Genomic DNA, 26,147 nt, shown 5'->3' with positions numbered 1-26,147 from the left:
ACTTGATAGCCATGCTGGAGAGCAGTACTCTGCTGTAGAGTACACCAGGGCGAGTGCTGCCGTATGGAGGGTTTGAGCGTCTGCTCCCCATGTGGATCCGATGAGTTTCTGGATCAAGTTGACCCTACTCTTTAGTTTCTTCCCAAGGTTCTGGAGCTGTTGTCTATATGAATCAAGCATGACTCCTAAATAGTAGGGTTTTTTGGCATGGTTTACCTCTGCGCCACGAAAGGAAACTTTCAAAGCTAGGTTTGCTTAATGTGTGTTGACGTGGAATGTCGAGTGATTCCTTTGTTCTCTCTCTTCTGGGTTTGATTCGGTAAAGTAGCAGGCTGTGAGTTAACGTTATTTTATATATGTAAATAAAACATTGATACTCTTTGTAACAATTCATGGATACGCCGGCTATTTAAAGAGGAATCAACACATGGTGGCAATGATGGTAGTGATTGTTTAAAGCAACTTTCACTATTTTGGTGGACATCATCATCATCATCATCATCATAGGCAGTCCCTCGAAATCGAGGAAGACTTACTTCCACTCTAAAAGTGAGTTCTCAGGTAGCTGTACAGTCCAATGCGGGAATTACAGTTTCTGTTACAGATGGGGCAGACAGTGGTTGAAGGAAAGGGTGGGTGGGACAGGTTTGCCGCATGCTCCTTCCGCTGTCTGCGCTTGATTTCTGCATGCTCTCGGTGACGTGACTTGAGGTGCTCAGCACCCTCCCGGATGCTCTTCCTCCACTTTGGGCGGTCTTGGGCTAGGGACTCCCAGGGCATTGGGACCGGTTCTGGGGGAGGTGGGACCAGTATAAACCGGACGGTCTGCACCTGGGCAGGACCGGAACCAATGTCCTAGGGGGAGTGTTTGCTAGTGCTGTTGGGGAGGAGTTGAACTAATATTGCAGGGGGATGGGAACCTCTGCAGAGAGACAGAGGGAGACAAAAATGAGGCAAAAGCAAAAGACAGAAAGGAGATGAGGAAAAGTGGAGGGCAGAGAAACCCAAGGCAAAGAACAAAAAGGGCCACTGTACAGCAAAATTCTAAAAGGACAAAGGGTGTTAAAAAAGCAAGTCTGAAGGCTTTGTGTCTTAATGCAAGGAGTATCCGCAATAAGGTGGATGAATTAACTGTGCAAATAGATGTTAACAAATATGATGTGATTGGGATTACGGAGACGTGGCTCCAGGATGATCAGGGCTGAGAACTCAACATCCAGGGGTATTCAACATTCAGGAAGGATAGAATAAAAGGAAAGGGAGGTGGGGTAGCATTGCTGGTTAAAGAGGAGATTAATGCAATAGTTAGGAAAGACATTAGCTTGGATGATGTGGAATCTATATGGGTAGAGCTGCAGAACACTAAAGGGCAAAAATCGTTAGTGGGAGTTGTGTACAGACCTCCAAACAGTAGTAGTGATGTTGGGGAGGGCATCAAACAGGAAATTAGGAGTGCATGCAATAAAGGTGCAGCAGTTATAATGGGTGACTTTAATATGCACATAGATTGGGCTAGCCAAACTGGAAGCAATACGGTGGAGGAGGATTTCCTGGAGTGCATAAGGGATGGTTTTCTAGACCAATATGTCGAGGAACCAACTAGGGGTAGGCCATCTTAGACTGGGTGTTGTGTAATGAGAGAGGATTAATTAGCAATCTCATTGTGCGAGGCCCCTTGGGGAAGATGGTGGAATTCTGCATTAGGATGGAGAATGAAACAGTTAATTCAGAGACCATGGTCCAGAACTTAAAGAAGGGTAACTTTGAAGGTATGAGGCATGAATTGGCTAAGATAGATTGGCTAATGATACTTAAGGGGTTGACTGTGGATGGGCAATGGCAGACATTTAGAGACCGCATGGATGAATTACAACAATTGTACATTCCTGTCTGGCGTAAAAATAAAAAAGGGAAGGTGGCTCAACCGTGGCTATCAAGGGAAATCAGGGATAGTATTAAAGCCAAGGAAATGGGATACAAATTGGCCAGAAATAGCAGCGAACCTGGGGCTGGGAGAAATTTAGAACTCAGCAGAGGAGGACAAAGGGTTTGATTAGGGCAGGGAAAATGGAGTACGAGAAGAAGCTTGCAGGGAACATTAAGGCAGATTGCAAAAGTTTCTATAGGTATGTAAAGAGAAAAAGGTTAGTAAAGACAAACGTAGGTCCCCTGCAGTCAGAATCAGGGAAGTCATAACGGGGAACAAAGAAATGGCAGACCAATTGAACAAGTATTTTGGTTCAGTATTCACTAAGGAGGACACAAACAACCTTCCGGATATAAAAGGGGTCAGAGGGTCTAGTAAGGAGGAGGAATTGAGGGAAATCTTTATTAGTCGGGAAATTGTGTTGGGGAAATTGATGGGATTGAAGGCCGATAAATCCCCAGGGCCTGATGGACTGCATCCCAGAGTACTTAAGGAGGTGGCCTTGGAAATAGCGGATGCATTGACAGTCATTTTCCAACATTCCATTGACTCTGGATCAGTTCCTATCGAGTGGAGGGTAGCCAATGTAACCCCACTTTTTAAAAAAGGAGGGAGAGAGAAAGCAGGGAATTATAGACCGGTCAGCCTGACCTCAGTAGTGGGTAAAATGATGGAATCAATTATTAAGGATGTCATAGCAGCGCATTTGGAAAACGGTGACATGATAGGTCCAAGTCAGCATGGATTTGTGAAAGGGAGATCATGCTTGACAAATCTTCTGGAATTTTTTGAGGATGTTTCTAATAAAGTGGACAAAGGAGTACCAGTTGATGTGGTATATTTGGACTTTCAGAAGGCTTTCGACAAGGTCCCACACAGGAGATTAATGTGCAAAGTTAAAGCACATGGGATTGGGGGTAGTGTGCTGACGTGGATTGAGAACTGGTTGTCAGACAGGAAGCAAAGAGTAGGAGTAAATGGGTACTTTTCGGAATGGCAGGCAGTGACTAGTGGGGTACCGCAGGGTTCTGTGCTGGGGCCCCAGCTGTTTACATTGTACATTAATGATTTAGACGAGGGGATTAAATGTAGTATCTCCAAATTTGCGGATGGCACTAAGTTGGGTGGCAGTGTGAGCTGCGAGGAGGATGCTATGAGGCTGCAGAGTGACTTGGATAGGTTAGGTGAGTGGGCAAATGCGTGGCAGATGAAGTATAATGTGGATAAATGTGAGGTTATCCACTTTGGTGGTAAAAACAGAGAGACAGACTATTATCTGAATGGTGACAGATTAGGAAAAGGGAAGGTGCAACGAGACCTGGGTGTCATGGTACATCAGTCATTGAAGGTTGGCATGCAGGTACAGCAGGCGGTTAAGAAAGCAAATGGCATGTTGGCCTTCATAGCGAGGGGATTTGAGTACAGGGACAGGGAGGTGTTGCTACAGTTGTACAGGGCCTTGGTGAGGCCACACCTGGAGTATTGTGTACAGTTTTGGTCTCCTAACTTGAGGAAGGACATTCTTGCTATTGAGGGAGTGCAGCGAAGATTCACCAGACTGATTCCCGGGATGGTGGGACTGACCTATCAAGAAAGACTGGATCAACTGGGCTTGTATTCACTGGAGTTCAGAAGAGTGAGAGGAGACCTCATAGAAACGTTTAAAATTCTGACGGGTTTGGACAGGTTGGATGCAGGAAGAATGTTCCCAATGTTGGGGAAGTCCAGAACCAGGGGTCACAGTCTAAGGATAAGGGGTAAGCCATTTAGGACCGAGATAAGGAGAAACTTCTTCACCCAGAGAGTGGTGAACCTGTGGAATTCTCTACCACAGAAAGTAGTTGAGGCCAATTCACTAAATATATTCAAAAGGGAGTTAGATGAAGTCCTTACTACTCGGGGGATCAAGGAGTATGGCGTGAAAGCAGGAAGGGGGTACTGAAGTTTCATGTTCAGCCATGAACTCATTGAATGGCGGTGCAGGCTAGAAGGGCTGAATGGCCTGCTCCTGCACCTATTTTCTATGTTTCTATGTTTCTATGTGCCGTTGGGAATGTTGCACTTTATCAAGGAGGCTTTGAGGGTGTCCTTGTAACATTTCCTCTGCCCACCGGGGACTCACTTGCCATGTTGGAGCTCTGAGTAGAGTGCTTGCTTTGGGAGTCTTGTGTAGCTGGCACAGGTTTTAAAGTTACGCGAAAACTGGAGCGTGTACACAATGGCATTGTGCGATTCTGTAACACAACCTCAGGCTCTTGAAATCCATAACGTGAATGTTGCGGAGAAGTGGAGGACATTCGAGTGAGCCTGTGAAAACTATGCTCTTGCGACGAAGCTTGGCCCAGAGTAGGAACACGTGCAGACACTTTTCACAGTAATTGAGAAAAGGTGCATGAAGTCTACTCCACGTGGCCAGACTGGGCCATGGATGGAGACAGTATCAAGATAGAGCTGGTGCTGAGGAAGTTCTCCCAGTTCTGCCAACTGCACAAGGATATTCCTTTTGAGAGATATAAATTCAACAGGAGAAAGGAGAATGCAGAATGCTGGTGAAACGTAGGACCAGTATCATACAGCGCTGTGAAAACTAGTCGAAGGGTGCGAGTTCGACGCTATAACGTCGGAAGAGATACTCAGAGACCGACTTGTATTTGGAATTGTGGATTCGGGAGTGACTGCTTCGAGAGACTAATCTGTCACACAGCTGAAAGCATGATAGAGCAACTCAAAGTCATCAGGCATAAGGGGATAGAATGTGAGTACGATACTTAAAGCCAGGGAAACCCCAAGACGTGACAGAAGCAGTCTTCAGGACAACCCTGAAGAATCTCCAAAAACTCGTTGAGTACTCGAACTGAGGAAAGAAACACAAGTTCCACAAGAGGGAGCTTTGTTCAGCCTTTGGGAAGATGGGCAACAAGTGTGGAAAGAGAACCATTTTGCAGCAAAATACCGTGGAAAAGAATCACCCGGCACATAGACAGACAGCTAGGGCAATAGATGAAGAACCAAGGACATAAGAAGTCTTAGTCATCAATGAGGTCAGTGTTATGGGTTTGGATGACTTGGAGTGTGTTACACTTAAACTGAAATCTGGCAACTACCTAAGATTTCAAATAGGCACAGGTGTATAATGTAATGCAATTCCGCTGCACATATACAAAAAAGTAACAAGATTTTAAGCTTGCAAAAGTGGAACTGCTGAAGTCAACAATTGTAGTTCATGGCGGAACAAGTCTCCCCATTAGAGGACATGTACGAATTCTGGTCCAACTAGGTGACCAAGCGTAAGCTGGACTGTAAGCTCATTGATAGCTAGACTATACACCTTTTGGATGAGATGTTAAACCGAGGCCCCGTCCACCCACTCAGGTAGACATAAAAGATCCCATGGCACTATTTCGAAGAAGAGCAGGGGAGTTATCCCCGGTGTCCTGGCCAATATTTATCTCTCAATCAACATAACAAAAAACAGATTAACTGGTCATTATCACATTGCTGCTTGTGAGAGCTTGTTGTGCACAATTTGACTGCCATGTTTCCTACATTACAAGAGTGACTGCACTCCAAAAGTACTTAATTGGCTGTGAAGTGCTTAGAGACATCCGGTGGTTATGAAAGGTGCTTTATAAATGCAAGTCTTTCTTTCTTTATACCACCTCTGCTGGGTAGAAAGGCCTGCCTGGGAATGGACATAATGACATACAATGATAATGATGAAATTAATTGAACACCATCTACCAGAGTAGTGGTATACATGATCAATGACTACAACAATACTCCAGGACATGTGCCTTCAGGAAAGGGGGGGGAGATAAAGGGTTTGGGAGAAACTTGGCAAAAATACACAGAATCACAAATGTTACACTGATAATATTTTGATTATGATGCATTTAAGGGGAAGCTGTATAAACACATGAAGGAAGAAGGATCATCATCATATCATCATATGCTGATAGGGTTAGATGAAGAGGGGTGGGAGGAGGTTCTTATGGAGCATAAACACCGGCATGGATCTGTTGGGCCAAATGGCCTGTTTTTGTGATGTACATTCAAAGTAATTCTTTTTAATATTATTTACCAATTACAACAGCACCTGCTAATGTGAAAGAGAATGAAATTGAATGTTTTAAATTTCAAAATGAAGCAATCATGGAACAGACAAAGCATACATTAGTTCATGGTACAAGATGTGATTGATCAAAGGGGAATTTGTTTGGCTGAGCCGGTAATAGCAGTGTGTCAAAAGCAGACAGTGTTCTCAACGCTGCAGTAATTCACAATTATTGCACAAAATTATAATTTGAAAAATTCCCAATGGTTTAACCTTGCATAATTCCTGTGAATTGTACAGTACAATTAATTGTCCACAACGTTCTATAACAAATATTTATATAGCATCTTTCACAACCTCAGGACATCCCAAAGCACTTTACAGCTAATGAAGTACTTTTGAAGTGTTGTTACTGTTGTAATGTAGGAAACATGGTAGCCAATTTGCACAGCAAGGTCCCACAAACAGCAATCTGTTATGACCAGATAATCTGTTCTTAGTGGTGTTAGTTAAGGATAAATATGGGCCAGGACATTGGGGAGAACTCTCCTGTTCTTCTTCGAAAATAGTGCCAGATGCTTTTACATCCACCTGAGAGGGTAGATGTGACCTCTACTTAACATTTCATCTGAAAGACTGCACCTCTGACAGTGCAGCACTCGCTCCGTACTCTACTGGAGTGTCAGCCTAGATTTGTATGCTCAAGTCCTTGGAGTGGGATTATGAACCCACAACCTTCTGACTCAGAGGCAAGAGTGCTACCCACTGAACCACAGCTGACACACATATACAGTAGAATAGTAGATATGAACAAGGCAATAACTTATCAATTTTTAATAGATTTTTTTGATAAATCTACAGTTAAAATCAATCTATTTTATATTAAAACCTCCAACTGTTTTATATAACTTTAGAATAACTTTAATTGCTAAACAAGGAAAGCATTGAACTACAACAATTTTTGGTAACGCATAATTAATTGCTTCTCATATTTTACAATAGACTTTCAATAATAATAATTCATAAATGTTTTAGTCAGTTTTATTTGGAAGCATACACAAAGCAGCAAGTATTGCTACTTCCTTACAATGAGAGGACCATTGTAGCGCACACAATGGAAAGCTCAGACAGCCACAGCAAGCACGTGAGACTGACATCAACTGGCTGGAAACCATTTGCCTCCACAGTTGATTTTTAAAAAACTTACTATTAAATACTAATGTATTTCGAAAAGTAGACAAAAGACTTTAAAAACATAATTTTCTGCCCTGAGCGTAATATTCACGTAAATGGAATAACAGCGAAAAAACAAGCAAGAATAGATAGGCATCGCAATATGACAATGATGGTCATGGGAATGCACTGGAAAACAAAATACATCATTATATTTTAGCACTTCAAACTGACTCAGAAGGTTGTCAGTTCAAGGGCCACTTGAAGACTTGAGCACACAATCTAGATGGACATGCCAGTGTCGGGAAGAACAGCATTGAGCATTATTGTAGGTGCTTCCCTTTGCATGAGAAATTAATTCAGGCCCAATCCTCCTGTTTAGGTGGCTGTTAAAGATGCCATCACATGATTTGAATTAGAACAGGGAGTTCTTATCGTGCCGTGATCAACATTCCTCCCTCATCCAACACTGGTCGTTTATCTCACTGATGTTGAGATCCTGCTCTGTCTAAAATGGCTGTCGAATTAAACTACATAACAACACTGACTGCACTTCAATAGTAAATTATTGAATGTGAAACACTTTGAGATGTTTCTCAAAGACTTCATAACCACAACACGTCTACATTTAAAACATTGTGTATGCTATTAACTGTATATCCTACATAATAACAGTGACTACACTTCAAAAGTAAATCATTGGCTGTAAACTGCTTTGGGGCGTCCTGAGGCCATGAAAGGCGCTGTATAAATGTAAGTCTTTCTTTATCAGAACAGATTCCTAATGAGTTGAAGAGAGGGAGATCTTGGGGGCCAAATTGGGTAATGCCACATTTGGAGCACTAAATTTTATCCGTTTGAACATTTAGCGCCTGACGAGATGGGCTACAAAATTGTGGGAAATTGGACACTTTTGCCTCAGAAATTAAGGGAAACAGTATCTGAGGGGCTAATGACCTCAGTGGGATCCTGCAGGCATGCTATTACCAAAGCTGCACCCAATTTCAGCTGACTTTCATTCAGTGATAATCAGGCTGCTGCTCATTCCAGTTCTTAAAGGGGATGTTGTTTCAAGCAAAACCTGGTCATTTTCATCATTGCCGGAGTTGACTGAGAGCTGCAAGGAAGGTCTGCGAGGGCTGCTCCAATACCTCTTCGAAGGGTCGCTCATTTCACTGACCTGGCATTGAAGACATTGACGGTGGCAGTGGAGAAAAGTTGGGATGCACTCCATCTGGGAGAAGGCCACAGGTTTTTAGGGCCATGTGGGCAGAGGTGGCCATGGAGGAGTTGGCCAGCACTGTGGTCGACAGAAGCTCCACATAGTTTTGGAAGAAATTCAACAACCTCAGTCAGGTAGTCAAGGTGAGTACATGTACATACCAGCCTCTGTCTGTGCACACTCTGCCAATCAGCACTGAACCCAGCAGGCAATCACCAACCATCTGTACCTACTCACAATCACGACCTCATTTCACACCTTGCCTACATTCACAGCTATTTAACCACGGCAGGCATACCTTCCACATACATAACTGGACTCTTAATCACACAGGTTCCTTTCTTTTGCAGGCCAAGATGGCACACAACAGAATGGAGCAGCAGCAGACTGGAGGAGGGAAGCTGACTGTGCCAGCTGACTGACCTGGAGGAGCGAGTGCTGCGGCTCATTGGCCCGCAGGTGGTTTGAGTCCCTGTTAAACCAGAAGGCCTTATCACTTTCCAGCTCCTCATAATGTCTGCCTTCCTTGCTCCATTCCTGCCCCCTGCCCTCACCTTAACGCGACTCTTGTGCCATTTCTGCTTTCAGATAACCATGCAGCAGATGAGCAACCTGTGCCTGAACGCCCCCCCCACCCAACCAAGTCACGAGGGAGAAGAGGGGGACGAGGATGAGGAGGAGGAAGAGGAGGAGCCAAGCACTGTGCCACTGCTTCTCTCATCCACAGGCACCAGCTCAGATTATGGCAGTATATGGTCTTTAGAGGTTAGTACAGGAGTACAGGGGTCTGCACTGGGTGATGCACCGGGGCCTAGTAGTGCAGCACGGTCAAGGAGAAAGAGAACCTCGGGTGCCGGAGGGTGAATTCGCATGCGTGTTCTGCTCCACAGGACTCCGATGAGGACCTCGATGGGGAAGCATTCACATAAAGGGTGATGACCATGCACTCCGACATGATAGGTGCAATGGCAAGGGTGCCCGAGAGCTTGTCGGAAATGGTAAGGAGCGTGGAGGAGTCCGCCTCCCACAGTGTATACGGCTCTGCACGCATGGAGCCCATCATTGCCACTGTGCAGATGATAATGGACTGCCAGAGAGACCATGCAGATCCAGACCTCACGCCGCGTGTCATGGGTGACGTGGCAGCTTCCATTGCAGCACAGGCGGAAGCAATGCAACGTCTTGGTGTAATGGAGTCAATGGTTGCTCGCATCGAAGCTCAGACTGCTCTCATGCCATGCAATGCTTTGCTGCTGTCATGCAGTCTCAGCTGCATGCCACGCAAGCTCTGACTGCTGCCATCACTGCTGGGTCCACCACAGTCGACCAGGGATCACACAGTGTCGCAGCAGCCCAACAATCTGTCCTGCAGCATGTAATATGTATAGCTCCACCCAGTGGACTACTGTGGTATTGATGTTTACAACAATAAAGAGGGAACAGGTCACCTGACAGGTTCCTGAAGTTATCAGCCAGCTTAAAGCTTTTGTGTTTGTGAGATCATACAGAAGATATCACATTTGGCAACGAAGGATAGGATTTCTGGATAACCTAGCTGAAATTTTTGTTGGTGTATGATTCAGCCAACTGACAGAGAGACTTTGAGGGCTTCTTTGTTTTGATTAACAGCTAAAAATCCAAGGTAAATTACAAGCACACGTGTCTGAACTGCCAGAGTCCAGATGGCCGCGCCTATGGCAATAATAGGGCACTTGGGGGAGTTTCAACACGACCGTGAAAGTTTCGGAGCAAAAGTGGAGCGGCTAGAAATGTTTTTCACCACAAATAGTATCATCGAAGTCCCCGATGATGAAAACCGTAACCGGGTGGAGTTGGAAAGAAAACAAGCTATTTTCTTAACGGAAGCAGGCCCCGAGGTGTATGAAATTCTGAAAAATTTGCTTGTGCCTGTCAAGCCAAAGGACACATCACTTAAGCAAAACAGCACTACAGTCCTGAGCCCCTGGAAATTGCTGAAAGTTATCGTTTCGGAATACGAGATCAGTTAACTGACAAAAGTATCAGTAAGTATATTGCAGCATTAAAAACGTTATCTATTTACTGTCATTTCGGAAACTTTCAGGACCGAGCATTGCGTGACCGCTTTGTTTGTGGGATGGAAAATGAAACAATCAGAAGAAAGTTGACTTTTGATTGAGCTGGTCAGACAGCTATGTCAATGGATATGGCCAACCAATAATCCCGAGATTTTCGTACCATTTCGAGTCGTCAGACAACCGGGGTGAATCGCCTGCAGGTTAAAAGTAAAAGGCAGTTGGGCCCCAAGGCCTCAGAAACTGGCCATGGTAACAATACATTGAAGTCATGCGATCGGTGCCTGGGACATCACATTGCTCAAAGTTGTGCATATGTGAAGGCAGAGTGTTTCTTCTGCAGGAAAACTGAGCATCTTGCGAAGGCATGCGGACGGAAGAGTAAACCAACTTTCAAGGCTATAAGTAGAAATCCCCAGAGACTACATAGCATGGAAGAAAAGCAACAGGATGAAAAGATACACATCATCAGGAGCACGAGGGTATCCAACAGCGATTCAAAAAGTTACCCACTTAGATGTTGCAGGAGCCAAGACACCAATGGAAATCAACACTGGTGCATCCGTGAGCATAAGAACATAAGAAATAGGAGCAGGAGTAGGCCATACAGCTCCTCGAGCCTGTTCTGCCATTTAATATGATCATGGCTGATCCGATCATGGACTCAGGTCCACTTCCCTGCCCGCTCCCCATAACCCCTTAATCCCTTATCAGTTAAAAAGCTGTCTATCTCTGTCCTAAATTAATTCAATGTCCTGGCTTCCACAGCTCTCTGAGGCAGCGAATTCCACAGATTTACAACCCACTGAGAAGAAATTCCTCCTCATCTCAGTTTTAAATGGGCGGCCCCTTATTCTAAGATTATGCCCCCTAGTTCTAGTCTCCCATATCAGTGGAAATATCCTCTCTGCATCCATCCTGTCAAGCCCCCTCATAAACTTGTTTCGATAAGATCACTTCTCATTCTTCTGAACTCCAATGAGTAGAGGCCCAACCTACTCAACCTTTCCTCATAAGTCAATCCCTTCATCTCCAGAATCAACCTAGTGAACCTTCTCTGAACTGCCTCCAAAGCAAGTATATCCTTTCGTAAATATGGAAACCAAACTGTACGCAGTATTCCAGGTGTGGCCTCACCAATACCTTGTATAGCTGCAGCAAGACTTCCCTGCTTTTATACTCCACCCTCTTTGCAATAAAGGCCAAGATTCTATTGGCCTTCCTGATCACTTGTTGTACCTGCATACTAACTTTTTGCACAAGTACCCCCAGGTCCCACTGTACTGCAGCACTTTTCAATCTTTCTCTATTTAAATAATAACTTGCTCTTTGATTTTTTTCTGCCAAAGTGCATGACCTCACACTTTCCAATATTATACTCCATCTGCCAAATTTTTGCCCACTCACTTAACCTGTCTATGTCCTTTTGCAGATTTTTTGTGCCCTCCTCACACATTGCTTTTCCTCCCATCTTTGTATTGTCAGCAAACTTGGCTACATTACACTCAGTCCCTTCTTCCAAGTCGTTAATATAGATTGTAAATAGTTAGCATCCCAGCACTGATCCTAGCAGCACCCCACTAGTTACTGGTTGCCAACCAGAGAATGAACCATTTATCCTGATTCTCTGTTCTCTGTCCATGCTAATATATTATCCTCAACCCCGTGAGCTTTTATCTTGTGCAGTAACCTTTTATGTGGCACCTTGTCAAATGCCTTCTGGAAGTCTAAATACACCACATCCACTGGTTCCCCTTTATCCACCCTGCTCGTTACTTCCTCAAAGAATTCCAGCAAATTTGGCAAACATGACTTCCTCTTCATAAATCCATGTTGACCCTGCCTGACCGAATTATGCTTTTCCAAATGTCCTGCTACTGCTTCTTTAATAATGGACTCCAACATTTTCCCAACCACAGATGTTAGGCTAACTGGTCAATAGTTTCCTGCTTTTTGCCAAGCTCCTTTTTAAATAGAGGTGTTACATTTGCAGTTTTCCAATCTGCTGGGACCTTCCCAGAATCCAGAGAATTTTGGTAAATTACAACCAATGCATCCACTATCCCTGCCGCTACTTTTCTTAAGACCCTAGGATGCAAGTCATCAGGTCCAGGGGATTTATCCATCTTTAGTGACATTGGGCTAGAACCTGCACTTTTGTGCTTATCGCCCAAAAATGGGCGTTATTTCCGTCGTGGGTGGCAAAAAAGGGTTTTCAGATCGCCGGCTTCTCGCCCATTCTCAAAGCACCTAGTATCCATTTTTGAAAATGGGCATTACCACGAGTGATATGAAATGGGCGGTAGTGTTAATTTTTTTTGACCTTCTGCCGTAAAGTGTCACCATCCTTAGCAACAGCATGGCAACGCTCGATACCCGCGATTCAGGAGGTCAAGAGTCATCATGACATGCGCAAAAGAGGAGACAGAGAGAGAGAGGGAGTTCAGAGGAACTGAAGTCATGTCTGGGTGTCGTGAGGCTGCTTTGGGAGGAAGGAGGGAGACTTTAGAGCTTCACAGCAAGTAGGCAAACAAAAATTAGCTGTAACCAGCCACATATTTGCCCGAATTTGGCCTATAATGGAGAGAGAGGAGGAGGCATCACAGCACGCTGTGGAGACTGATGCTGGAGCGAGCAGTGAGGTGGGAGAGGAACACATTGGAGGCCGCAAAAGAGCCAGGAGTTTCTCGGGCGAGGCAAATGCCTCCCTCCTGCTGGAGGTCAAATCACGCTGGGGTGATTTGACACAGGGAGGTTGTGGGAAGCCCACCCCAAAGGCCTACCAGAAGATATGGGTCGAGAAAGCAGAGGTGGTCTCGTCGGCGACCAATGAGGTGCGTGAGGGCAACCAATGCCGCAAACGATGGAACAACCTTGTGGGATCTGCAAGAGTAAGTATTACATTGATTTACATGTACTTATATATTTATATAATTTGATTTGTAACAGTCATGAGTGACTATCATCAGATGTGAGGTCTTGCACTTTTATCGTGAATGTTTTACTCAAAGCCTGTTCGTCTTTAGGTAAAGAATGATAATTATCATAATAATCATGATTACATCTGGCGGCTATGTGTTGTATCAGTCCCTGTGGTAGTACCTAGCAATGATATCACGCAATGATCTCATGCCATGTCGTCCTGTCACCTTTTACAGAAGAAGCTATCGACGATGAGGTCCGTGCAGAGGCGAACGGGTGGGGGGCCACCAGTCCCCAGCGACATCACTGAGATGGAGGAGCAGGTGCTCGCATGCGTGGGGAAGCACACCCGGACAGCCGCAGATGCATCTGCAGACCCTGAAGTGATGCCATGTGAGTAAAGTTTACACCATTGCGTGATGTGAAGTCAATAGATGCCACACCCACTCATATCCGAAAAATCAAATATGATAGATGATTTCTAAAATTGTCATAGAAATAATGATGGCCTAATGAAAATCATTACAATGCAAATGTATTGATGGTCATGAAATCTGATGCCTGCGATGATTTTGAGAGTGGTGGTGCTTTTGTTGTGTGTAGCGCTGGAATCACCTTGTGACCCTAGCATCCCCTTCTCCTCTAATAACCTCATTTGTGTTTTGCAGCTCAGCCAACAGCGCATCCCAAGGCAAGAGCACTGAGGCCAGAAGGTGGGGGCGCGGGGCCCGACCCTCCGGACGATCCAACATCTGGTGCTGAGGAGCTCCAATTCTCGCTCGTCAATCCGCTGGGTCTGTTCTCCATGGATGAGAGCACGGACTTCGAAGACCCTGCAAGGCCACGCTCCAGAAGCCATTCCACACCAAGGCCATCCAGTGGTCCTCCTGTCATTCCCGCCTCCACTTGCAGGTACCGGCCCCAAGCACCTCGCCATCTTTGTCCCCAGGATGGCGTTGACCCGGCGGAGGTCTCGTGGATGCGGCAGGTCTGTTCTACGAGCGCCACATGACAGCGGAGAGATGATACAGTTGTCCAGGAGGACTGTAGACATTGGGGGGCATATCCCAACAGCTGGCCACCATGACCAAGTACATTCCGCGGATGGCGGAGGCCCTGGATGCAATAGCCAGGAACATTGCTGGCACAGGTCTCCCAGTGGTCCCTGAGCACGGCACTCCACCCCTAGGTTCCGCACCACCACTGCCCACTGCGAACGACAGATGAGAGCAAGGACCAAGATCCTGCTTCTGCATCAGAGAATGTTGCCCCCTCGACAAATCCCGCTCCTGTACCTGTGCAACAACCGAATCTGCCTTCATCCCCCCCAATGAGGCATCGCCTGAGGAGCTCCTCGGCTAGGCGGCGTGGAGTGAGGAGGGGAAGGGGTATAGGTGGAGAGAAGAAGGGGAGGGGGAAGGAAAGTGAGGTGTATGTCCGCAGGTGATGGCTGTGTTATATCTCCATCTGGGTGTATGCAATTTGTTGTAATGTATGGGGGCTGAGGATCACGCTCCTGCTTTGCCTTTGTATTCTGTGTTGCTGGACATGTTGAACATTTGTTTGATGTCAATGGTGGAAAAAGTCGGGTGTGGGCAGGGGTTGGGTATTATTGCCTGTGATACTTATGATTTCAGACCAATGTTGGTTTAAAATTTTTGTTATTGAACATAACCTTGTTGCGCATTGTCTCAGACAGCTGCACCGTTACGCACTGGTGATTCCTTAACATGAAAAGGGGAAATACAACTTAACATCAATCAATGTAAACTTTAACTGACATCAAGGTGATGGGCACCATTGATGGCTGAACTGCACACACACAGCAGTGTGTCAGCGTTGTCACTCACATCAACGCTCTTTCAGGCAAATCGTTCAAATCTCAGCTCCTCACGTAAGAGTCTTGCAGCTATGTAGCCACCACGGGCCCTTTCCTGCAGTCTGGAGGGGGTCGTTCGCATGGTTTCATAGCCAGCCTGATAGTCTGGCCCTAGGTCAGTGTCCAGCCCCTCATTGTCCTCTTCCTCTCTCTCCTGCGGTGGAGCATCAGTGCCTTCTGGCAATTCTTGGTCCCTCCTGATAGCCAGGTTGTGAACATCGAGCACACGACCACAAATTTACCTACTTGCTCAGGGTTGTATTGTAGCTCTCCTCCTGAGTGGTCAAGACATCTGAAGCGCTACTTAAGCATAGTTATTGTTTGCTGGCCCCATTGCATTGAAAGTATAATAGCGATTGATCAGAAGCAATGATTGCCTCACTAAAATAAACCTGGAGTAAAGCCCCAATAGTCCAGAGTCTGAAAATATGTTTGTTGAGATGTTCACTTCACCTGAGAAGAACTCCAGAGTCAATGCAAACTCCCCCGAAGTTGAGGCAGGCTTTTGAATGAAGCGACTTGCAATTTAAAAAATGCCAGCCACACTGCTGGCATTCGTTCAGAACAATTCCATTTTTTCTGGGCGTTTTTTGGGCGAGCGATATTGTAGGCGATATGTGTGTGAGGTGGTGAAAGTGATGGTGGGTGATCTCCTGGGCGTTAGTTTCGCCAAATATGCTCTTCACGCCAAAAAAAAGTGGGCGGGCGGTATTATTGAATCTCGGCGTTAATTCCGCGTGGAAAGTAACGCTGGCCGATATTATGGGCGTTGATTTGGACAGATACGGGAGAGGACGGTCATGAGGTGGGAACGTGCTCCGAGCCAGAAGCAAGATGTTGCTCCTGGCTCTCATGTGTCGTTGGCAATGGGGGTGTGGCACCTTGGGGTGCAGTACCACGCTCTGGGACCACTGGGAGCCCTCTGCCACCAGTGTTCCTGGCTAACAGCTCCAGGGCCTCCTCCATCCCTTCCAAGTTATATGTTATTTGTTGGGCAAAAACTCGGTGCCAAGTATGTTCTTGGTGCTTAGTAGGCTTTTTGCTGCTGGTGAATCTCCCTTGTGCCTCCCACAACAGTCAAACAAGCACACACCACACCCACATATGCTTTCAGTCTCTCTCTGCTCCCTCTCTCTCTGTCTCCTCTTCTGCGCATGTAATGATGACCCCCGACCTCCTGAATCGTGGGAATCGAGCGTTGCCATGCTGATGCTAAGGACGGCGACACTTTACGGCAGAAGGTCAGATTGATTTAACGCTAACGCCCATTTCATATCGCTCATGGTAATGCCCAATTTCAAAAATGGAGACTAGGGACTTTGAGAATGGGCGACAAGGGTGATCTGAAAACCCATTTTTACTACGCACGCCCATTTTTGGGCGATCTGCACAAAAGTGTAAAATCTAGCCCAATAACTTTAATTCCAATTAATTTTAAATATGTGTGGTCTGTTTTTTATTTTTTATTATTTTCTGTGATTAGATTTGCTCCCATTAATAACACTGAGAACTCGTAGATACGCACATCTCAGTGCTATTAATGGGAACTTTTGAATTACCTACCTGTTTGGCTGAGCAGTCACCTATGACTGCATCGGGCCCTTTCATGCAGTCTACAGGGGGGCGGGGGCATGGCTTCAGCATCAGCCTGATTGTCTGGTCCGATGTCAGCGTCTGCCTCCTCGTCCTCCTCTTCCTCTCTCTGCTGAGGTGGACTGTCAGACTCTTCAGGCAATTCTTGTCCCCTCCTGATAGCCAAGTTGTGTAGCATGCAGCACACCACCACGAGTTGAGCTACCTGCTCAGGGTGGTATTGGAGCTCACCTCGTGTGTGGTTCAAGCATCTAAAGCACTGCTTAAGCAGTCCAATGGTTTGCTCCATGATATTGCGAGTGGCGCTGTGGCTCTCGTTGTATCGCCTCTCGGCATCGGTGTGGGTGTCGTGCAGGGGGGTCATCAGCCAGGTGGTGAGGCCATATGCTTTGTCACCAAGCATCCAGCATTGACCTTGTAGCTGATTGGTAAACATGTCAGATACAGTGCTCTCACGCAGGATGTGAGCATCATGGATGCTGCCCGGAAATTTAGCATTCACTGCCATAATAATTTGCTGGTGGTCGACAACCAGTTGCACATTCAGGGAAACATAGAAACATAGAAAATAGGTGCAGGAGTAGGCCATTCGGCCCTTCGAGCCTGCACCACCATTCAATATGATTATGGCTGATCGTGCATTTCAGCATCCCATTCCTGCTTTCTCCCCATACCCCTTTAGCTGTGAGGGCCACATCTAACTCCCTTTTGAATATATCTAACGAACTGGCCCCAACAACTTTCTGTAGTTGAGAATTCCACATGCCCACAACTCTCTGAGTGAAGAAGTTTCTCCTCATCTCGGTCCTAAATGGCTTACCTCTTATCCTTAGACCCCTGGTTCTGGACTTCCCAACATCTGGAACAGTGGGAGTGGAATCCTTTGCGGTTCCTGAAAACCTCTGCATCCTGAAAAGGTGCCCGCATCGTGATGTGCATACAGTCTATTGCTCCCTGCACCTTGGGGAAGTTAGCAATTCAGTAGAATCCTAGAGCCCTCTCAGTCTGAACTTCCCTAGTCATAGGGAAGCTGATAAAGTCCATCCTGCATGCGTACAGGGCTTCAGTGACCTGTCTAATGCAGCAACGTGTGGCATGCTGAGACAGACCGCAAATGTCGCCAGCTGAGACCTGAAAAGAACCCGACGCGTAGAATGACAGTGCCACGGTGACTTTGACCTCGACGGACAGTGCAGTACTGATGGTGCTGGCAGGCTGCAGATCGCCCCTTATGAGCTGGCATATCTCACTGATAACCTCTTTGTGGAAGCGTAGTCTCCAAAGGCAGCTGGTGTCAGGCAAGTTGAGGTAAGACCGCTTCTCCCTGTAAGTGCGAGGGTATAACGTCTAATCCTCCTAATCAGTTTGGCATGTCTTACATTGGGCACATGTACCTTCTGCCATCTCAAGTCTGTAGCATGTGCGTGGTCATCAAGAGAGACTGAGAAATGACAGGCCCCATTCCAATAGCTCTCGGTATTACACCGATTGTTCACAAGGAATGAATGTCCCCACTAAGACACCTAATAAATTCCAATCGGCCACAGTATAATAAGATGTTTGTTCAGATGTTCACATCACCTCAAAACACCTCAGAGTACATCCAAACTCCCCCGAAGTTGAAGCAGAGCAGCCTTTTAAATTATGCAACCGGCGAAAATGGCGTCCATACCACTGTGAGCAGTTCTGGTCAGTTCAACTTTTTCCCAGCGGTTTTTTCGGCGAACGATATTATCAGCGAGATGCCGAAAGTAAGGATGGCCGATTTTCTGGGTGTTAGTTTCGGCAAATGTGATCTTTACGACAAAAAACAGTAGCCGGGAGGTATTATTAAATCTCTGCATTAATTACGTGCCGAAAGTAACGCTCAGTGATATTATGGGCGTTGGTGTCGCCCATTCTGATCTTTCCACTTAAAAAAAGTGGGTGGGTGGTATTATTTTTTATCGGTGTTACGTACATGTGGAAAATAATGCTCGCCAATAAGTGACCGAGAAATGGCCGTTAGTTTCCATTTTGTGCCTAAATGGGTGATACACCTCATTTCAGCGTTAAAATGGACATTAAGTGGGCGGTATGCATGCAAAAATAATGGAAAATCTAGCCCATAGAGTACACCATTAGTCAGTGTACTATATGTCAATCAGTAAACAAGAAACCACCATCAGTACCATTACAGCCATGGAAATTATCTCCCAGGGTGTGGCAAAGGTTACGTATCGATTTTGCTGAGCTAGAAGGACAGCAATTGTTCATGATGATTGATAGCCATTCGAAGTGGGTCGAGGTGTTGCCAATGTGGAAAATAATAAGTAAAACATTCGACATTTTGCGAAGATTATTTTCTTCATTTGGCCTCCCAGAAGAAATTGTTTCAGATAATGGACCACAATTTTGTTCAGAAGAATTTGCACAGTTCACGAGCAAAAATGGTGCGAAACATACCAAGGTTCCACTGTACCACCCTGTTTCAAATGGTGCAGCCCAAATTGTAAAACGCGCTTTCATCAAACAGATGTTGGATCCAAATCCAAAGAAACGACAGTTGTCATTGGACCACAAATTGGCTAATTTTCTCATTACGTATTGTAATACTCCTCATATAACTACTGGTAGAACACCAGCAGAGTTGTTTCTCAATCGACAGCCACAAACCAGGTTCTTGTTGTAAAAACAAAACTTGGCACAGTCCGTAGAAGAGAAACAATTAAGACAGAAAGAGAATCATGATAGAGGTAGAGTAAAAGAGAGAAGTGTGAAATTAAATCAGAAGGTGAGAGTGAAGAACCATCACCATAAATGGTTAAAGTGGTTACCAGGAAGAGGTGAAGATATGTGGTCCTCGCACATATTTGGTCAAGATGTTTGATCATAGACAGATTAGATTTGTTTACATTGATCATATTTTACCTACAGATGTGGAAGGAATTGAAAGTTGGAAGGATTCAATTATTTCTGACTTATCAGGTAGTCTTATTACAAGTACAGTACCAGTAGCATATCCTTCATTAAATGTACTGGAAACAAGTCTAAGAGAAAATCAGAATTTAAGTCTGAGTGCGAGTCGGGCAGACTAACAGTGTGAAGTTGTAGAGAGTTCAAATGTAAATCAAGGGCATCCCTTGGAGGAAAACTTTCCTCAGAATCAGCCTAGACTGAGTCTAAGTTTGACACCAAGTTTGGGAAGTTCTGTTCGAGAGCAAAGTTATCCTCTTTGAAACAGAAAACAAGTGGTTAAACTAGATTTGTAAATTTGGCAAAATAAGTCCATATCCTTTGTTATGTATAACCATGCAAGTTATGTATGATGATTGTTTGTTATAATTACTTCTTCGTTAAGGAGGGAGAAGTGTAATATATACAGCCCCACCCAGTGGACTACTGTGGTAATGCAACCATTGCTGTTTACAACAATAAAGAGAGAACAGGTCACCTGACAGGTTCCTGAAATTATTAGCTATCTTAAAGCCTGTGTGTTTGTGATGTCGTACAAAAGATATCACACAGCAGATTGGTGGGGATGCTGAAGTGCTGCCCCGGGGGTGTGGCAATGGATCAGTGGAGCAGGAATCTATTGTCCTCTCCCAGGATGACAGCATTCCTGATCCCACCACTGCCACTCCGCCATTGCACTTGTCACTCCCTGTCATCCAGCCACTCCAGACTGCTGCTGCCCAGCCTGAGGTGGTGGAGTCTACAGCTGGGCCGTCCAGGCCCAGAGCTGGTTGAGGGCGTCTTACAAGGCTATCTGTAGTCTCTGGCTCAGCCATGCTGCAGCCACAGGGGACACACTGCAGGGGAGTATTAGAATAGGTCAACAAAAGAGGGGCTATAAGGAAATGCACAAGGGTGATGAATAAATACACGGTTATACATTTTATTGTTGTTTGATAAATGTTGATTGGAGTGTTTAATGTTTGTTGTTGTTTCTCATTTCAGTCTTGGGGGTTTGGTATGGAAGGGCAAATTGTTGTGGTGATGGGGATGGCCACAGGAACCGGGAAATGGGATGAAAATCAGTGGAAATGAGCTCTGACGAGACGGTCGCGGACCACCCTTGCAGGATCCCGATGGAGTTGCTGCCTCCTCCATCGCAGCTGTTGCTGCTCCTAGTCCTCCTGGTCCTCCTGCTGTTGCCCCTCCTCCTGCTCCTCCTCCTCCTCCTGAGGTGGTGTGGCTCTGCCTGGTGGTAATGGCTGTGCCCTCATGATGGCCAGGTTGTGTAGCATGCAGCAGACGGTGACTAATAGGTACACCCACTCAGGTGAGTACTGCAGGACTCCTCCCGAGTGGTCAAGGCAGTGAAACTGTTGCTTGAGCACGCCGAAGGTCTGCTCAATGACGTTCTTGGTGACAGCATGGCTCTCATTGTATGAGTGCTGGGCAGGAGTGGTGGGGTTGTGGAAAGGAGTCATGAGCCAGGTGGAGAGCGGATAGCCCTTGTCTCCGAGCAGCTTCATTTGAAGGCTGGAACAGAGCTGGCACACTGGTCTGGCGCAGGGTGAAGGCATCGTGGCTGCTGCCAGGATAGTGGGCATTCATGGTGAGTATTCTGCATGTGTGGTCGCACAACAACTGGACATTTAGTGAGTGGTAGCCTTTGCGGCTATGGAAGATTTCAGGATTGTGATGCGGTGCCCTCAAAGCTACGTGGGGGCAGTCAATGGCACCCTGCACCATGGGGAAGCCCGCTATCCTGGCAAAGCCACATGCACGCTCATGCTGCTTCTCTCTGGTTATGGGAAGGAGATGTAGTCCCTCTTCCTTCTGTACAGAGCATCTGTGACCTCGCGGATGGAGCAATGGACGGCAAACTGGGAGATGTTGGAGATGTTTTCTATTGCTCCCTGGAAAGATCCATTGGCGTAGAAATTGAGTGCAATGGTGACCTTGACTGCTACTGAGATGGTTGTCCTCACCCTGGTATGAGGCTCAAGGTCTGGTTGGAGCAGATGGCATAGCTCTGTGACCACATCCTTGCTGAAATGCAGCCTTCGCTCACATTGCTCCTCAGTGAAATTGATGTAGGAGAACTGCTGCCAGAATACCCAGGGAGAGTAAGGCCTCCTATTGCCAGCCTGTGGTGCCTTCTCCCTCTGGCAACATGTTGCTGTGGTTCTCCATGTGCTGCTGCCTCTAGTTCTCCCTGTGCAACTGCCTCTAGTTCTCCCTGTGCAACTGCCTCTAGTTCTCCCTGTGCAACTGCCTCTGGTTCTCCCTGTGCTGCTGCCTCTGGTTCTCCCTGTGCTGCTGCCTCTGGTTCTCCCTGTGCTGCTGCCTCTGGTTCTCCCTGTGCTGCTGCCTCTGGTTCTCCCTGTGCTGCTGCCTCTAGTTCTCCCTGTGCTGCTGCCTCTGGTTCTCCCTGTGCAACTGCCTCTGGTTCTCCCTGTGCAACTGCCTCTAGTTCTCCCTGTGCAACTGCCTCTGGTTCTCCCTGTGCTGCTGCCTCTGGTTCTCCCTGTGCTGCTGCCTCTGGTTCTCCCTGTGCTGCTGCCTCTGGTTCTCCCTGTGCTGCTGCCTCTGGTTCTCCCTGTGCTGCTGCCTCTGGTTCTCCCTGTGCTGCTGCCTCTGGTTCTCCCTGTGCTGCTGCCTCTGGTTCTCCCTGTGCTGCTGCCTCTAGTTCTCCCTGTGCAACTGCCTCTGGTTCTCCCTGTGCTGCTGCCTCTGGTTCTCCCTGTGCTGCTGCCTCTGGTTCTCCCTGTGCTGCTATCTCTGCTTCTCCCTGTCCTGCTGCCTGTATTTGTTTGTGCCTGTCCCTTTGCCTGTCCCTGTGCCTCTCCATGGGCCTGCTTTATAGGCCTGCTCCATGGGTCTCTCCCTGTGGTTCTCCCTCTCTTTGTCTCTGCCTTTCTCTCTCCCTCTCTCTATGCCTTTCGTTCTGTAATTGGCGCCGCCTTTGTCTTCGTCGAAGCATCCTCTGACAGTGACGTCGGAGCAGGAGCTCGAGTGCCAGCACAGCTCCAATGAAGCGACAGAAGTTCAAAACTGCTGTGAGTTATACAGGGGAAAGGTTAGGAGGAAGAAGACTCGATAGAGCTGGATTTTCGAGGGGTTTGCGACTGGATTTTTGCCGCGATTTGACCCTCTGCGGCAAAAACCCAGTCACAAAGCACGGACGGGATCCTTGGGTACCTGTTTGCGGCGGCGCTTCCAAGTACCGCCGGGGCGAAGTGTGCCGACATGCAATGACTGGGATTGTGTTTGTGCCCAAGTTTCGACACTCTCCCGACCCGTACACCGTGCCCAGTATAGCAACAGGTCAAACCTGATGGTGCAGCCCTGCCAGCAGCGGTAAGTACGAAAACCTGCAAAAACATTTAAGTTTTTATTTTTAAAATGTTTTGCAACGATTAGATAGTTAAGGGTCTTGTAAATGTAAATGTTTTTGAAATGTTTTCTGAAATTTTGTTTCCTCCCTCCCAAGGCCTGTCTCCCAGCGCTCCCAACCCCGGACTAAAGTTACCAAAACTCGCATTTTGCACCGCGAATGCTTGTGCAACGCCCCCCTCCCTGGTGCAGATGTAAAGGCTGAAAATTTGGCCTAAAAATGGTAGCAGTGAAAACGATAAGTTTCATGTATCGCTACCGTTTTCGCCGGAAGCCGAAAGGCCGGCCCAAATTTGAGATTAAAATCACTGCTATCGGTCCACCAGCCAATCTGCCTAACTGTTGGAAAGCAGAAACAAGTCATGGCCGACAGAAAATAGTTTCCAAGATGTTGCCTTTAAATAGCGCTGCTGTATTCGGCTCCCGACTACAACTCGACAGCTGAAGCCGTCGTTGTCATCGGCAGGCGGTAAGGTAGGTTGCGCTGGGCAATTTAACTTCCGGGGCAGTAAGGGGTCAATGCACACAGCGATGACGTCATTATCTCTGTGCGCAGCCCAGCGGGTCACTCCCGGCAAGAGCGGTAATACCTCCGCAAAACCCCCACCCAATTCCGTGGGGGCAATTGTTGCACTGCGCCCGGGCGAAATCCATTTTGCATCGCATTAGCGGCTCCCAGAGGCATTAACTCTCGTCGATAAAAGAAACAATTTCACCCCCCCTTGTCTTTTACAAATATTGAAGAGCACTCATTTTTTAAATTCTTTTTGTTTCCCAACCCTCGTTTCGCTGAGGGCATCAAAAGTCAATCACATAGGCCAGACCAGTTAGGGATGACAGGTTTTCTTCCCTGATGGACATTACTGAACCACTTGGAGTTTACAGCAATCCAGCAGCATTATGTTCACAAATTACCTGATTTATTGTGTTCAGTTTCACAACTGGCCACAATGTGATTTGGACCCACTAGTTTGTTAGTCCAGTACAATAGCACTAGGCTACTGGTCCATGGCAGGTATATAATGAAAAGGAGCATATAGCAGTATGCATCTAAGTGTAATAGGTTGCATTGCAAGAATAAATGGGTTTATCTTGCCATTTCAAATTATTTTTAAAACAGTATCCTGTTCTTGTGTTTATTTTATTCTATAAACAATATTTTGCTTCATCGAACCCTGATCTGCATATTTTCAAAAGAACCCCACTGGCTTGAGGCTGGTATCTTTGGCACCTGCTCAGGGAAGCAGGTTAAAATTAAAGACAGCAGAATCCATGCGGGAAATCGACTGCTAAGTCACCAAGCCAATGTTAACTACCCACTCATCTGGTTTCCACTGGGCAGGTAAGGTTAAAATTGCTCCTAACATCTTTAAAATACAATATTAAGGGATTTACACGTCTGTAAACGAATATCATAAAGGGTCATTTCAAGGCCGCAGAGGGTAGTTGATTGAATTTGTTGATGATGTAGCTGCCGACAAATAAAATCAAGCAGGAATGTACATCACTTATTCACTAACACACACAACTCCTGCTATACACTCCAACAGTTGAAGGTCAGCAACTTCATTATTTACAGACTTATCTGATGGGTTAAAATTCCCATTGAGAATGTGCGTCACAGCAGAACTTGGAGCTTTCCCATGCTCCTTTCTGCCTTCCCCAACCCCCTCAGTGTTTTCTTTGCTTGACGGCACCCCCTGAGGAATATAAGGAACAGGATAGGCCATTCAGCCCCTAAATGCTGCTCTGTCATTCAATTAGATCATGGCTGATCTGCACCTCAACTCCCTTTACCCTTCGTTGCTCCATATCCCAATAATCTATCAATCTCCGTCTTGAAAACTCCAATTGCCCAAGGCACCCACAACCTTTAACTGGGAAACCCGGCCTCCCAGTTTTCCCGACCACCTCAGAGCCCACCCTACCCCAACCCCCATCCCCATCCCCACCTCCCCACTGCCCCCAAACCCCCCTCCTCAAAATCCAGCCCCGAGTGTTAGCAGGTTATTCGAACATGAATTACATTATAGCAATCAGCTGGCATCCTCGCAACTTCAACCTCAAGTAGAGGAATTAGGAGTAATCTGGACCCATGGCCACTCAGGCCAATTGGAGCATTCCAAATGCTACCCTAATTGAAGACCATCTAATTCAATACAGATTAGGGATCAAATATGGGACTATCATGCTAGATGCTGCAGTGATCCAGTAAGCCTTGTAGGTAGATTCTGGTTCTCAACAGAATAGGACATGGAGACGGACCAAGCACTTCAAAGGACAAAAGAAAAGAAAGACCGAGCTTCGAAATATACCTTGGATCATGTGCATCTTGGTTGAGATCTGGTTGTCCTTCTAATCGAGGCTGAAGCTTGGAACAAGTGAGTAATCCCTTGTTTCCATGAAAAGTAATTGAAAAGATATATGTAACACATTTCTAATTTGCTTTTATTTCAATCAGGGTTTTAAAAAATAAATTTCCATTTGGTAATTCCCCAATGTATTACGGGTAATGCACTACCAATTGTGGAAATGAAGCATACAGGTCTGGAATGCTCCTGGTTCACTTCCTGAGCTGTGCTGAGTTAGCACATTTAAGTGGGGCAGGAGTAGAGGGTGTTCAATTGGATCAGTATCTTTTAGCTAGAGAAGAAAATATCAGCCATGGTTCCCAATACTGATTGCGATCTAGTGACTCCCTGCTGCTGAAAGTGTACATGTTCAGACATTGGGCGAGGACAGAATGGGGCTGATCTAATACAAAGCAAAATACTGCGGATGCTGGAATCTGAAATAACAACAGAAATGTTGGAAATCTCTGGGTCAGGCAGCATCTCTGGAGAGAGAAACAGAGTTAAAGTTTCAGGTCAATGACCCTTTGTCAGAAGCTGATCAATGCTGTCCTATGCAAAAAATGTTCACTGTGTTGACTCACACAGGGAGACAGGCCCGACTTACCCAGGGAGACAGGCCCTGCTCATCCAGGGAGACAGGCC

Source organism: Pristiophorus japonicus, chromosome 4 (assembly GCF_044704955.1).
Source record: "Pristiophorus japonicus isolate sPriJap1 chromosome 4, sPriJap1.hap1, whole genome shotgun sequence".
NCBI lineage: Eukaryota > Metazoa > Chordata > Chondrichthyes > Pristiophoridae > Pristiophorus > Pristiophorus japonicus.
The sequence above is the reverse complement of the archived record's forward strand: the minus strand, read 5'-3'. Positions refer to the sequence as shown.